This window comes from Rattus norvegicus, chromosome 17 (genome assembly GCF_021556685.1).
Source record: "Rattus norvegicus strain SHRSP/BbbUtx chromosome 17, alternate assembly SHRSP_T2T, whole genome shotgun sequence".
Lineage (NCBI taxonomy): Eukaryota > Metazoa > Chordata > Mammalia > Rodentia > Muridae > Rattus > Rattus norvegicus.
This window is the reverse complement of record NC_141550.1, coordinates 18,408,497-18,423,730: the sequence shown is the minus strand read 5'-3', so window position 1 is coordinate 18,423,730 and position 15,234 is coordinate 18,408,497. Positions and strand designations below refer to the sequence as shown.

Sequence of the window (15,234 nt, the reverse complement as noted above, 5' to 3'; positions counted from 1 at the left end):
GGGCAGGAGAAATTCAACCTTCTTCCACCTATTTGTTCTAATTTTAGTGGACTAGCTGGTGAGATTCCCATTAGGGGTTGAGATATTCTTTTCTCAGTCTACTGAATCCCCTCTCATTTCTCCTAGAAGTTCCATTTTACCGGAGACATTGTGATGGTTTATATATGCTTGGCCCAGAGAGTAGCTCAATTAGGAGATGTGGCCTCGTTGGAATAGGTGTGTTACTATGGGCGTGGGCTTTAAGACCCTGGAAGCCAGTCTTCTCCTAGCAGTTTTCAGATGAAGATGTAGAACTCTCAGCTCCTCCTGCACCATGCCTGCCTGGATACTACTACCATGTTTCTGCCTTGATGATGATGGACTGAACCTCTGAACCTGTAAGCCAGCCCCAATTCAATGTTGTCCTTGTAAGAGTTGCCTTGGTCATGGTGTCTGTTCACAGCAGTAAAACCCTACACTAAGACAGTTGGACATAACCACATCAAAATACCAATTTCCAAGGCCACAAAGGACATTTTTAGGGAACAATTGGTACATCAGAGATACCTCCACTCTCATCCCTTGAGCACTGATTTTTTTACTTGGAAGCCTTTTTTGTTAGGAAATGGAAAAGGAGACCCATGAAAAACCCAGTAAATCCATGACCTTTATTTAGTCCTTACTTCACTGTGATCAAATGCCGCCAACGGGGACAGCTTAAAGGAGGGTTTATTTCTCACAGCTATACTGAGTTCATTGTGCTGTGATGTTCTCATCGCACAGAGCATCACATCAAGTCACTAGGTAGGAAGAAGAGACAGAAATCCAGCTCTGCTGGCTGCCTCCATTTCTTCTTTCATTCAGTCCAGGCACCAGCCCCAGGGATAGAACTGCCCACATTCAGGGTGGGTCTTCCCGCCTCAGTTAACTCTCTCTGGAAACACCCTCCGGGGCACATTCAGGAGTATGCTTCACCAATCTCCTAGGTGACTCTAAATCCAGTCATGTCGACAATGAAGATAAACCGTCATGGCTGCCTATAAACGGTCTTTCTGTATGTCTGCTCTAGAGCACAGTGCTGGATGAATGCTGTGCTGGTTATTTTCCTTGTTGCCATAATAAAATACCTGCAGAAACAAGTTAAGGAGGAAGAACAGATTTCAGCTCACAGGTCCAGGGGATATCGCCCAACATGACAGGGGAGTCACAGATATGGCTCAGCTAGGTTTCTTACATAGCATCTCCTGCTAAGGGATGGTACTGCCTGTATTAAGTAATTATCAAGACACACACACACACACACACACACACACACACACACACACACACACACACAGACACCCTAGATATACCCTAGACCAAAATCAGGAACCAGAGAGACTTGCGCTTACCTTTCTCATTTGTTTTGTACAGTCCTGGACCACTGTCCACATTAAGAGTCTTTCTGCTTCAGTTAACCTGACCCAGATAATCCCACACAGGCACGCCCAGATGCCTGTTTCCTAGGTGACTCTAGAGCCCGCCCACTTGACAAGCCTATTAACCTTCTCCATTGCCTTGAATCTTTAAGACACAAATTACCCATGCATAGCTTTACAGTGTAGACCCCAATCTGCCCCTCCCCTCAACACTGTTCCCAGGCCTTCCAAGGTCTGTGGCAAGCAGACACAGCTAGCAAGCTGAACTTTCTTTAGTAGACAGGGACATGATACTTGTTTGCTCCTAAGACCCGTACCTGCCTTGTAGCAGGCAGATGGTAAAGATCCCCCCGTGGGTCGAATCTGGGATGAACTGTTGCTTCTATAGTACCCTGGACATACGTAGGATTTCTGTTAAGCCAACTCACCAGGGTCCAGTTTTAAATGATGAAAAAACTGTAAGGTGATTTGAAAATCATGCTGTGACCAGCTCTGCCTTCCACCAGGGCACATAAATGTTTGAAACAAGAAGAGTTTCCACTTATTTTCCAGTCTCTGCATGGCTGCCTCTTTAGTCACACATTGCTGTTAATATGACTCACGGGCAGCTGAAGTCAAGTTAGCATGAATGAACCCCCCTCCGTGGCTGTATCTCAGGACGAACTTAACTCTGATGTCCAAACCGTTAGAGGAGGGCAGGGGAGCAGCTGGCACGATGCACCTTCCTCTAAAAGAAACAAGCCTGTTTTATGCGTGCATTATATTAGGGGAAATTAATATGGTGGTTGAAGATCCAGAAAAAGGAGAAAAAGAAGAAGAAAAAGAAAAGAAAAAATAACAACAACAACAAAACCACAAAACGGAATCCTACCCGCCCGTAAATTCACAAATCCACTTGGAGTGGAAAACCCAAGTCTGCCCCCTGAAGGAATTGCACAAATGAATCACAGGATGAGATCTGGCTGGGTGCCTGGAAGCCACCGAGGTCACAAAACTCATTACTGAGAAAATAAGCCTCGAGCCAGGTGCTCCTCTGATTGGCTTCGCCGCAGAGCGGCGCTTCCCCCGTCTTTCCCAGCGTCCCACCTCTGCTGATTAAACGCACTAAGTAATGCCTGAGTGTATGACTCCAGGAGTCTGGCAGAGCCTCATCATGGACCCCGGCATGGCGCATCCTGGTTTTAGCCAGACTGCTTCTTGCAGTGTCTAGAGGTGCCTCGGCAGTTAATGGGAGTGATCCGCTCCAATTCCTGCTATTTTCGGCTCCTTGGCTTTTCTTAGCCGTGGATTTCTTCTTCTAAATCCGCCTGACTGAATTGGAAGCTGCCCAGAATCTTATTCTTTAGAAATCACATTTGTGCATCGAGGGTATATATTTGTCGTCACCGCCCACGCTCCAGCCACTTTCTGAGAAGTGCCGGGCCGGTCACGTGACAGCCATCAGTGTATTTGCACCCTCTTTTTTTTCTTTAATTCTGTTTAAAAACATAATCTGCATTACAAATTGCACCGATTCCTGTATGGAGTAAGTCATCATTCAATAAAAAGCACAAATGTGTGCCTGTCACACTCCGCATAATAAACTGCAAGTAAATACATCTTTTCTTAGTCCAAATCAGTCAGGAAATGATGTCTTTATTTTCTCGGTTACGCACCAAGTTTGCAATCAGCTTTATTCTGGATTCTCTCAGGCCAAGTTTGCACAGCTTAAGAGCACTAAGAAGCTGTGCTTTTACCCACAAGGTTCAGACACCTGAGGGCAGGAACGTTCTCCACATCTCCTTTTTTCATCACTGTCTGGCGGCCAGCTTGCTCTCCTCGCTCCACCTCATACTTCTAGGAGAGATTTGACACAGTGTTTTATCCTAGCTGGCTTTCATTATCAATTTGACCCAGCCTAGCCTCATCTGAGCAGAAAGGCTTTCGGCTGGGGCTAGCCCAGATCAGATGGGTATGAGGACATATCTACGGAGAATTTTCTTAATTATTGATTAATACCAGAGGGCCTGGCTCACTTCAGGCAGCACTGTGCCTAAGTACAAGGTCCTAGGCTGTAAAAGAAAGCTAGTGGTCAGGAGCCAGAGTAGACCAGTTTGCAGCATTCCTCTGTGGTTTCTGCTTCAAGCTCCAGCTTGAATCCCTGCCCTGACTTCCTTCAGGATTAGACTGTGCCTTGGATGGAGAAACCAAACGGACCTCTTTCCTCTTTAAATTGCTTTCTGTTTCTGTGTTTATTGTGGCCTCGGACAAGAAATTAGAGCAGTGTGTTTGTATAGATAAGTTCACATCAGGAGGAGGCACTGCACCCTACCTGCCTGGGTGGGCAGGGTCCCCAGCTTGTAAGGGGAGTGTGGTCTAGAAAGGAAAACTGGGTTAGAATTGGTTTCTCCCTCATTAGAAGTGTTGATCTTGGGGATACTATTTAGTCTCTGAGACCTTCGGTTCCCTTATCTACAGAATGAGGATAATTGACACCTTGTAAGATAAATACCGTATCTCTAAATGACAAGTGTGATATGTTGGTTTTGAGGTCCCTGCTCAATTAAGTGCTAACCGGTGGTACAGGCGTGTTCATTACTAGTGACACAAGTGTGCCAAACACAGAAAGGTAAGCCGGCTGAGCTGTGAGAACTGTGGACATGTTGCTAATGATGACAGTCGGGTTCGTTGCCACTGTGTGATCTCTGAATTTCATAGTAAAGTTGGCCCTGTCATTCTCCCCACATAAATAAAGAAGGGCCAGGTAGGAAGCCAGAGTTCTGTTTCCTGCTTGTATTCCCAGCTGAGGACGTCCTTGCCACACAAGCACACACATCTGAGTTTGAATTCTCAGAACTCGTGTAGATAGGTAAACGGTGGCACAAAACTAATCCCAGCACTCCTCAGAGGTATGGGAGTTAGATATGAGAAAATCTCCCGAGGGAACAAAGGAAAAGGAAACCCGTGTCGGGATGGAAGGTGACCTAAGCCTGAGGTTGTCTTCTGCCCTCCATGACAACCTCTTCATTTCACACATTTGAATGCACAGGAGAAATGAGAACACACAGAGATAAATAAAAAATGATTAAGTTTGGATCCCTTTATCAAACACTCCTAACCACTCCACTTACACTCAAACCATCAGCTTCCTTTCTGCCCCAGGATCTTTGATCTTCCCTGGGGAACTCTGTCTTCAGATCTTCATGTCTTGAGTATTTCTAATTATTTATGGCCCAGATGCCCCCTCTTCCTTAGGGAGGGCTGACTGGGGTAGCTTATTTAACACGGGTTTCAAACCCCAGCCAGATTCAACAACCTCCAGCATTTTATACCCATTGTCCTCAAGCCAGGTGAATTTCAGTGGCATGATGGTTCAGAACATGAAATCAGGCGTAGCATGGTGACTGGGCATGCACTTCAGTCAGTAACATACTCACCTAGCATCTGTGAGTCTCTGGGTTCAATCACCACCACTGCACAAAGGGCGTAGTGGTGCAAGGCTGTAACCCAGTACTCCAGAGGTACAAGCAGGCGGACCAGAGGTTCGAGGTCATCCTGAGCTACAACAGTTGTTCTCAACCTTCCTACAACTATGACCCTTAAATGTAGCTCCTCGTGTTGTAGTGACCCCCACGGCCATAAAATTATTTCGTTTCTATTTCCTAACTGTAACTTTGCTGCTGTTATGATTAGCAATGTCAATATATGATATGCACCCTCCGTGAAAGGGTCATCCAGAACCCACAGGTTGAGAATCACTAAGCTACATAATATTTTGTCTCTGGGAGCAAGGTGGAAAATTATGCGGTCTGCGTTTAAATCTTGACCCTACCCTTACTGGTGTGACTTAGAAATTGGCTTGACTACTCTTTTTGTGCCTTTTCCATGTCTATAAGATGGGGTATTGATTTCTCTTATGGTGTACCACTTCTGGGTGAGGGGTCAACAGCTCTAGGATACACTCACAGGAGAAAAGGCGACACCCAATGCAGAGTGAATGTTCCATGCATACTAACCAAGCCTCCAACTGAACTATAAGGGACGCTTCCTTCTCTGATGTCGTCTCAGCTTGTGTGTGCTTGTTGTCTGCCTTGTTCCTTGCGGTCTCCAGCAACAGGAATGACACATGGCAGAGAATCGGTGTGCACGCTGAAAGAGTGACATGACACGGTATGGGATAAAGAGATGTGCAAGTCCCGAGTTCCTGGAGACTTTCTCTTTCCCATGGACCGTTGTCTCTTCTCTCGGCCCCTTCCCAAGGTCTCCCTCTCCTCTGACTGTCCCCCTGCCTCAAGCATAGCTTCTAACCAGTGCTCTCCTGGGTCCTTGTGACCCAGGCATGCAACCTCATCAACTGTTATCAACTGAGAAGACGTCACCAGGAAACACCCTGGAGGGCATGATCAATTTTAAGTCCACTCCGTTGAGGTGGGCAATGGATTGACTATGAAAATCAATGCCAGCACAAAAACAGTGCAGTTGTAGCCCATGAGCTGGAAGCAAGGGGTGTTGGTTGAGAGTATCTCTGTCAGCCACACATATACACCAACATACGTATGCCTCAAGAAACAGGCATGCTGTAAGTCCCAGCACACACTCATGTTACTCCCTTCCAAGGCTAACACTGAGGCCCAAAGAGACTGGCTGATGCTGTGAGCTTTCCAAGGCATCTGTCCCTGCCAGTGGTCACGGTAACTCACCCCTGTCTCTCTCCCCAGATAACTGCCCATACGTTGGCCCCCTTTCCTCATTCATCCTAGTCTCGGGGCCTGCCACCACCCTTGGGTGGCCTTGCCAGTGAATTTCAGTGTGGTCAGACCCGAGATGACATGTGTTCCTGTTCATCTAAAACAGCCCCGATTTAAAGTGTTACAGTTTAGACATCACAGTTCTTTGGTTCCATAGCTACGCTCAGCTTCCACAGCCAGCCCCAGAAGGGAGTGCAGAAACCACGAGTGTTATTTCTCCTATTCCTGGATGCCAGCCACCGATTCTTCTCAACACGACAGTTGAGTCGATAATCCTGGGCTGTTCTGTTTCTAAAACGAGGGGAAGGGGATAAAAGAACGTCAGCGTGCCAAGGTGAGAGGGCAAGACTGGAATGGAGATGTGCTAGAGTAGAACATAATGAGATGTAAAAACTAAAACAGGGGAGTCTGGTCTCCTCCACGTCGGAAAGCCATGTACAGATGTGCATGTATTTTCCTGTTGAGAGTAGATATAACCGTGAAACCCATCACTGCCTATGTGCCTGTTGAATTTCAATGGAAAGTACTTTGCTGAGTGTTTATGCATTCTTCTGCGACAAGAGGACTTAAAACTCTAATGACACTATACACAAATGTGCCTGACTGAATACAGAGGCACACTGCTATGTCGCTTGCCGTGCATGGCTTCTTATTGAGAGTGTGCTCCCTGGGCAGTCCTGCATTTACACACCTATTTTATTTGCTTTCATGTCATTTTTACATGCATGTGAGTGTGCATTTTTTTCATGTGCACACGCATGCTTGCATGTATGTGGGTGAATGTGGAAGTCAAACATGCTCTAGAGACCCCTGCTTCTGCCTCCTGTGCATAGGGGCTACATTTAAGTCAGCATTTGCCTGAGTGTTGGGGATACAAAGGCCAGTCTTCCTGCTTCCTTGGCAAATATTTTACCTGCTAAGCCACCTCCCCAGCGCCCACACTCACTGCCCTTGTTATTAAGGTTCTGAGGATCTATTTAGTGGCCTCCGTGGACCCTCTATCTGTGTCCTCAGATCCTGAGAAAGATTCTAATTCTTTGAAGGACAAAACGAGTTTTGTATTTTTCTCGTTTCACACTCTACCCACTACATAATGAATAGATGAGAATTTTCTAAATGTAGATGTTCACAGAATCCGGCTTGGGGTGGCTCAGTGGCACTGCGTTTACCCAGCATTCATTCCTCAGCACTACGAATGCAAAACAGAAAGAGGCAAAGACATTTAAAAGCTCAAGCGATTATGTGTCTTTTTCTCGTACACAGCAAAAAGTCCTGCACATATGGAGGGCATGAAGCCAGTGTGTAGGGAACATAATAAGTTCAATAAATAATAGGCAAGTGCTTGATGCATTCGGAAATGCTTGGGGGAGGAGCAATGGGGGAATAGCGGGGTGCACGTGATCTGAAGGGAGAAAGGAGAAAAAAATCAGAGTCTTAATTAAGAATTGGGGAAGGAGATAAATATAGAAAGCAAGAGGAGGGTATGATCACAGTAAAGTCAAGAATCATATTAACTGTGTCCCTAAAAACACATCTATAATACATGTAGGTTTGTATATTCATATACATGCATAGTTTAAATAAAATTTTCTCATCTAGGCTGACAATGCACAAACATTATAAGCTATTGTTCTTGGATGCTCCCCCCAAGCCCCCCAAAAGTGAGAGTAAACCCCTGTGGCTGAAGATAGCACCCAGAGGATCTGAGCTGGATCTGATGCAGAAGCCTCTTCCGTGAGGACTGCTTTCACGGCACCCAAAGGTGTCACGTAAACTTCCAAAGGAGGAAACAGTCCTACCTAGCTATGATAAACTGTGGACCACAGTGATGACCAGCATGACACAGTACCTGTAAGGATTCAGAAGTGGCACAAATACCAAAACCTCTCTAAGTGGGTGTAGGGCCCAGTTAACAGAAGATTAATCACGTCTAGTACTGGAAAGCTAGTCAAACTACTCATACTTAGTGAATCCGTGATCTTTGAGGAGAGCCTACAACCACCATTTTACTATGCCAGCACCGTCTCCAACTACATTTTAAATACGTGTCCTTACACTCACAGAGAAGTGTGGTCTTTATCCCTCGTCAAAGAAATGTCTCTTTTCAATAGAGGCAAATAAGACTAGAAAACCACAACCAATCAAGGTGCAGAGCTATGAAGCCCTACCCCAGGAGATCTATCTACATATAGTACACTCCTGCACCAAAGGCTCAGGGATCACTGGCAGAAGAGAGGCTGGAAAGACTGTGAGAGGCAGAGAAACAGGAAGTGGCTAGACAGTGTCTCTTAGAATATGTCAGAGAAGCTACAGCCGTGAAATCTCATGGACACAGCTGCCAAGACATGACCTGAACAGGGACAATGCCCAAAGACACACTGACATGATCAGGGGAAAGGTGGTGAGGCCTCAAGCCAAGACAAAGAACTAGAGGCAACTAAGGAGTACAGAGAGTGGGAGAAACGGTCTTCCTCAGGGAAGAGCATGCCAGATTGGTTACCCAATACCAAATGGTCAACACTGAAGACATACATACAAGTGACTTTATATAGATTGAGCAGATTATATTTCCATGTATAAAAAACATATGTGTGTGTGTGTGTGCATGTTTAAATGAGAGCAGTTGAGGGGTATATAGGATGGATCAAAGGGGTAATAAAGAGAAGGAAGAAAGTGATGTAACTATTACACTCTCAAACGATAATTTTTAAAGGAAAGGAATGCTGCTGGCTCTGGTCCAGTAAGAGGTTTGGGTCTCACTGTGATCTTAATCACGCACACAAGGGAATGAATAAAACGTGTGTGGAGTTCAAACATGCTCAAGTATCTGTCATCCAGCTTCAGGGACAAAACGTTACAGTGCATTAGAACCTTCTACAACATCTTCATCATCCAGGGAAATAGCTATTAATCTGACATTCATTCTAACCAATGCCGGAATTTTCTTCTGTTAAATGGAACTACGTACACACTGTTTTACAAAGTGCTGAGGCCAGTTTACATGGCCAGCAGCAGTAGATGGGCATTTTCAGAGGTCTGTAGGTTCAGCATTAACACTTAGTACTGTGGTCCTTTAGGATTTGATAGTAGCTTTGGTGGCCATTTCCATACCACGTGACATGTCCTCCGAGCCTTGTGGAGGCTGGCCCTTCACAAGTCAAAGCTGCACAGGTGTCTTCTCCTTGTTGGAGAAGTGCTTTCCCACTGGTTCTATGATCTGCTTTGGCAAATAGATGTCTTTCCTGCCAATAAAGTCCTTTGCGCTGTGGGTTGATTCAGGCTAAAGAGATGGCATCCTGCCTAGAAGACACCATACCATTCCCTTATACTATATATTATTATATTACAGACATGATATATGTGTCATATATAATTTTTCCACACTTAATTTTCAATCCGGAATGGAACATTGGCGTAAGTTGTAAAATCAGAATAATGCTTTTTTTTTTTCTAGCGCGACAAATCAAATAATCCATTTTTCTGAATCAAACGTCGAGACTGCAGTGAGCAGGTCACACGGGTGTGATTCTCCTCCACTTCATTACTCTTCAGGACACACCTACGGCTAGCTCAAGAATGAAATTTTTGATCCTAAGGAGGTAATTCCCCCGCTGCTATCCTTAGGACTAGTGATTTTCATTTTCAACCTAAGAAATTCTACAGAAAAACCACATCAAAAAAATGTCAGGTGTGATATTTTTTTTAATGACATGTATTACTGTGCACAGGTGTGTGCATGTGGACGCAGATGGCTGTCTGTGAAGGCCAAAAGAGGGTATCGGCTCCCTTAGAGGTAGAATTCGAGGCAGCAAGGAACCATTGGAGTGGGCGCCGGGAGCCAACGTGGGTCCTCTGCAAGAGTATTGTGTACTCTGAAGCACGAGGTCAGTCAGCACCCACACGGGAATTGTTGATGGAAGTTTACTGACTTGCCATCTACATGATTTAAACGCAGAAGCCAACTACGTGCATCACCTCATAAATAATGACCTAGTAAGTGTCCTAGTTGGGCTTCTCTCACTGCGATAACCACTAGAAACAAAGGCAAGGTGAGGAGCGGAGAGGGTACTTCACTTACGGCTCCACAACACGTCTATCGCAGAGGGAAGTCTAGGCGGGCAGGAACCTGGCAGCAGTGGCAGCAAAGACTGCAAAAGAACGCTGCTACTAGCTTGCTTCCCGCCACTGGTTCAGCAAGCCTTTTTATATAAGCCAAGACCACCTGTCCCAAGTGACGTCACTTCCGATTGCCTAGCCCCTCCCACATTGATCACTAGTCAAGAAAAACGTCCCTACCAACTTGCCTACAGGCCAATCTGATGGAGGCAGTTCCTCACATGAGGTTCCCCCTTCCTGGATGATGACGCTAGCTGGTGTCAACCTGACAAAAAACAAAACTCAAAACTCACCAGAACTCTTTCCCTCTCTGCCTCACACGCCCTGTCTCCTGTCTCTCTCCTCTCCATGCTCCATTCCTCCTCCCCAGATGCATTCACCACTTTGCTCAACCACAGGCTCACTGCCATAATGATTTTCTTCATGAATAATTCCAGGAATAATAGTAGCAAATGACTAGGGACTAAAATCTTTATAGGCTTTACTCAAAAGAAATGTTTCTTTTTAGCTGTTTCTCTCGGGTATTTTGTCACAGCAACAGGAAGCTGTTTAATACAGAAAAGACTTTTAGGTTCTCTGTGTCAAGCAAGGTCTGTGAATGCTCAATACGGAGGGTGGGGGAAGGGGCCGGGGAGGGGGGGTGGCTTCTCACTCCTGGCTCTTCAGGAGTTCTCCATGTTGTCTATCTCCCAGAGTCCTCTGTTCTTGATCCCTTGCTAAGAATTCGCGATTTTGCCCTCATTTTTCCAGGATCAGTCATAGCTGATCCCCCATGAAGAAGCAAGAGAAAAGAAACAGATACTAAGTTACACTCTGCACTTCAGTAGGATACCGATTTCATTTCTGGTGCCCTTACCAGAAGAAAAAGCCTTTTTCTTCCTTAGTATGTAGATTCAGCTGAACGTGATTGCAGCCATCTTGAGTCATAACCTCCATGACTGTCCTAGAGTGACCTTGGTCCTTTGCCATGAATGCTTTCCCAGCTCCCTATAAATAGACAAGAGCATTAGGGTGGCATGTGGCGCTTTAAAACTGGACTCTGGTGTGTGGAATGTGCCGGAGTCTTTGGTATTAGCTTAAGATAAACCAGGCACAATATGGCTTGGATGAAGCCATTTTTGTCCTGACTAATATGTATGCCCTCCTGTCCAATAGCAGGACCTGCTTAGTCTCGATGCTCTCTGGGCCATGCTTCCACCACAGGAATTTCCCCTGCACTCCCCATCCCCCAACCCCCACCCCTGACCAATAACTATGGTCTGTGCAGTCCCAGAGCAGTCACTTCTCCTCTTTAGTCTTGTGGCACTTTGGGTCTGGTTCTTTCACAGAACACTTAGGGTTTCATGGTGCCGAGAGAGAGAGAGAGAGAGAGAGAGAGAGAGAGAGAGAGAGAGAGAGAGAGAGAGAGAAAAGAGAGAGAGAGAGAGAGAGAGAGAAGAGAGAGAGAGAGAGAAGAAGGAGGAAGAGGAGGAGGAGGAGGAGGAGGAGGAGGAGGGAGGAAGGAAGAGAAGCTACCCTCTAGAATAATGGAATTTCTCCCTCTGCCTGTGTGTGCTGCCTGAGATTAACCAGGAAGCTATGGGTAGAAGCAGTAGAAAATTCCCCACTCTGGTCATCATTCTACTCCTCCCCTCCACCATCTGCCTGCTTTACACACAGACAAGAAAGTGTGCCTATTCCCTCTGAAACCGGAAGGCTGTTTTTACAGCTTAAAACTGGAAGTGCTTTAGATGTCATAACACAAACTCCGTGTTAGGCTCTATCCTTTCCCTCTCCTTTTCTTTCTTTAAGCTTTTTGACCATTGACCTGTAACATATTTCCCACAGTCTAGACTTTGTGGGTAAGATCTCAGATTAGATTCACTTATAAAACTGTCAGTGATAGTGTATCCTTCCAGTGAATTGCAGTGTGTCATTCCAACAAATAGTGACAAATAGTGTTGTAAAATTTCCTGTAACCTTCTTGGCCAATGTCTTAGGGATCTTACTGCTTTGATGAAACACAAGTAACAGCAAGTTGGGGAAGAAAGGGTTTATTTGGCTTACACTTCCCCATCACTGATCATCATTGAAGGAAGTCAGGACAGGATCTCAAGCAGGGCAGGAGACTGAAGGCAGGAGCTGATGAGGAGGCCATGGAGGGGTGGTGCTTACTGGTTTGCTCCTTATGGCTTGCTCAGTCTGCTTTCTTAGAACACCTGGGACTACCACACTAGGCTGGGCCCTCCCACATCAGTTGCTAATTAAGAAAACACCAATCCTGCCTACAGCTGGTATTCTGGAGGCTATCTATCAGTTGAGATTCCTCCTCTCAGAGGACTCTAGAGCTGTGTCAAGTTGACACAACACTAGCCAGAATGGCCATTATACTAAGTCTTAGATTCAAAATGGCAGTGTTAAGTTCTAGGACTTTTTTAAAAAGCAATTTGTGTGTCTTGTATGTGTGGAGTGCAGGTGGAGGACAGAAGAAAACATTGCATCCCCTGGAGCTGAAGTTACAGGTTGGGAGCTGTCTGAAGTAAATGGTGGAAAGGAAACTGGGGTTCTCTGAATGAGTGCTCTTAACTGCTGGGCCATCTCTCTAGAGCCTCTGTAACTCCTTTATTTATATACTTTGAATTCTTTTTAGAAGAGGGGGATCCTTTGTGTTGGTCACTTGTCCCACTTCTGTGACAAAAGCAGCTTAAGAAAGTAAGGGTTTAAGTTACAGTTCTAAGAGATAAGGTCTATCCTAGCAGAGAAGAAATGGGGTCTGATACAGGAGGCAGCTGGTTACAATGTGTCTACAATCAGGAACAGGATGCAGCTGGTTACAATGTGTCCACAATCCGGAAGCAGAGAGCCGTGAATGCTATGCACAATCAGGAAGCAGAGAGAGATGAAAGCTATGCTCTTTTAGATTTTTCCTTTTGGTTAAGTCTGGGTCTAAATCTCATAGCCACACCTTCAGGACAGATCTTATCTCTACTACCCTAGTCTAGGAACTGCCTCACGATTGCACCAGGAAGTTTGTCTCTGTGGTGATTCGAAAGCCCATCAAGCTGGTAATCATGGTTAACAATCACCTTCTCCATTTACTGTTTGGTTAGTTTGTGGTATAGTTTCTCCTACAAATGAGTCCATTTAAGTGCTCAGTTCTTGATCCCTTGCAAAATATTTTCACTGAAGCTTAAATAGTTTCATATTTTATCTAAAGTACTCACTTCAAATTGGTTCCTAAATCCTTTAGACATGAGTGCTGTCTTTGAAAATCTCCTTACTATCTGATAGTGGGTAGGACAAAATGTACCAGACATGTCTGGTGTACCTCCTATTCCAGACTCAAAATCAGTCATTTTTTCCAAGAAACCTTGTTGCGCTTCAGTGGGGAATTCAGTACTATTTTAAAACCATCATCTAGCTGTTCTGGTACTGAGTACAAGGTTGGGCATTGTTTTTAAGACATTTTAATTGGTAGAGCATATATATATATATATATATATATATATATATATATATATAAATTTATACAGACTTAAATTTGAGGTTACTAAGTTTCAAACAAAAATTTTCTACAGTGTATCACTATCTTCTTCCTTCCGCACCAAGAATCCTGTTTCTTAAATACAGTGAAGTTGACAGAATAAACTAGTAAACCATAATTATTTGTTCTAACCACACGGTATGCATAACAGTCTCAGAAAGGGAGGCTAAATAAAGCTATCACCACCTTGCTGAAAACATTACTTAAAACCTCTCTAAAATTACTGAAAACATTTTTCACTTACTGAAAATATTTTTTTAAATATTCCCAGGCTCACTCTTGTCTTGATAGTTGTCTAAAGCCCAAGTCCTCAGAGTCCGCGTCCTTCATACACCGTCCTCTCTCCCTCTTAAATCTCACTTACTCTTGGTGGTGGTTATTACCCTCTTTCTGTTTTAAATTAGGTTTGTAAGGATTTGTTTCATTTTTAATTATGTGTATGTGTGAATCTGTGGGAAGGTGGGATGGGGGTGGTACACATGAGTGGAGGTGCTAAGAAAGCCAGAAGAAGGTGCTGGGTTCCCTGGAGCTGAAATTGCAAGCAGTTGTGAGCTGTCCACTGTGAATTCTGGGAACTAAATCCATCCTCTGCAAGAACAACATGCATTCTTAACCAACCAGCTATCACTCTAGCTCCTTAATTAACCCATCAACCTAATGAATTTCCTTGTGGCATTGTCAGATACACATATTGTTCACCTCCCTCTGCTCACCCTTCTCCTGGTCCTCCACCCATAAGTCCCCTTCTTGCTCCTAATAACCCCCTTATGTTTTCTGGTCATGTGTGTTTTATTACCTTCTAATGATCTTCTTTAAACTCTAATTTTAATTACACAACAAGAAACTTAATGTTAACAAACTATTCTTGTCAGTTTGTAGGTTAACCGTCTGGTTATCCCACCATCATTCTGAAGCTGATTCCCAAGGAAAAACATATGAACAATATTTCCATACTTCCCATATGGTTACTATTTGGTTCTAGTTCTGTTTGAAAATTAGTTTAGCTGGATATAAAATCAATACCTCACATTTTCCTTTCTTTGAAATAAAATAGTCATTTATTATAAAAATCTTACAATAGTATAATAGCCAAATTTAACAAATTGTATACCCTTTATAAATTGCACATCCTTTATCTGTAAAAAGGATATTTTTCTCTTTTTTTTAATCTAGCAGTTTTGATAGACTGTCTCAATACTGATTAGCCTAGGTTGGTATTATAAAGTATGCAGTGCAGTTTTTCAATATATCTTTTCAAAATAGTCTTTTATAATACTTCAAATGAGTTATTTTGAATGATAGGGCTTTGGGAAATTAATCAAATAAAACATGTAAAATGGCTTACACGTTGCCATATAATTATCACCCACTTAATGTTAGGTATAAGTAAAATATCAAAATTCTCCTCCACCTGGAGAAATAAACATTTCAGCCTCAAATTTCTAAGATTCCCATTGGTCAATGGATGGAC

General features: G+C 44.2%; 2 long non-coding RNA genes across 2 annotated transcripts in view; both read right to left on the bottom strand.

Annotated features, from left to right (window-relative positions):
• Nucleotides 1-15,234, bottom strand: part of LOC120097858 (uncharacterized) — an 85,138-nt gene that overhangs the window by 69,457 nt on the left and 447 nt on the right. Inside the window, exon 2 of the long non-coding RNA XR_015641184.1 lies at nucleotides 11,097-11,227. This is a non-coding gene — a long non-coding RNA (uncharacterized LOC120097858). The remainder of the gene's footprint in view (nucleotides 1-11,096; nucleotides 11,228-15,234) is intronic.
• On the bottom strand, nucleotides 626-4,438 carry LOC148000049 (uncharacterized). The gene is made up of 2 exons (XR_015641186.1): nucleotides 1,826-4,438; nucleotides 626-1,106 (listed from the first exon to the last, which is right to left on the bottom strand). It is a non-coding gene; the product is annotated as an uncharacterized LOC148000049 (long non-coding RNA).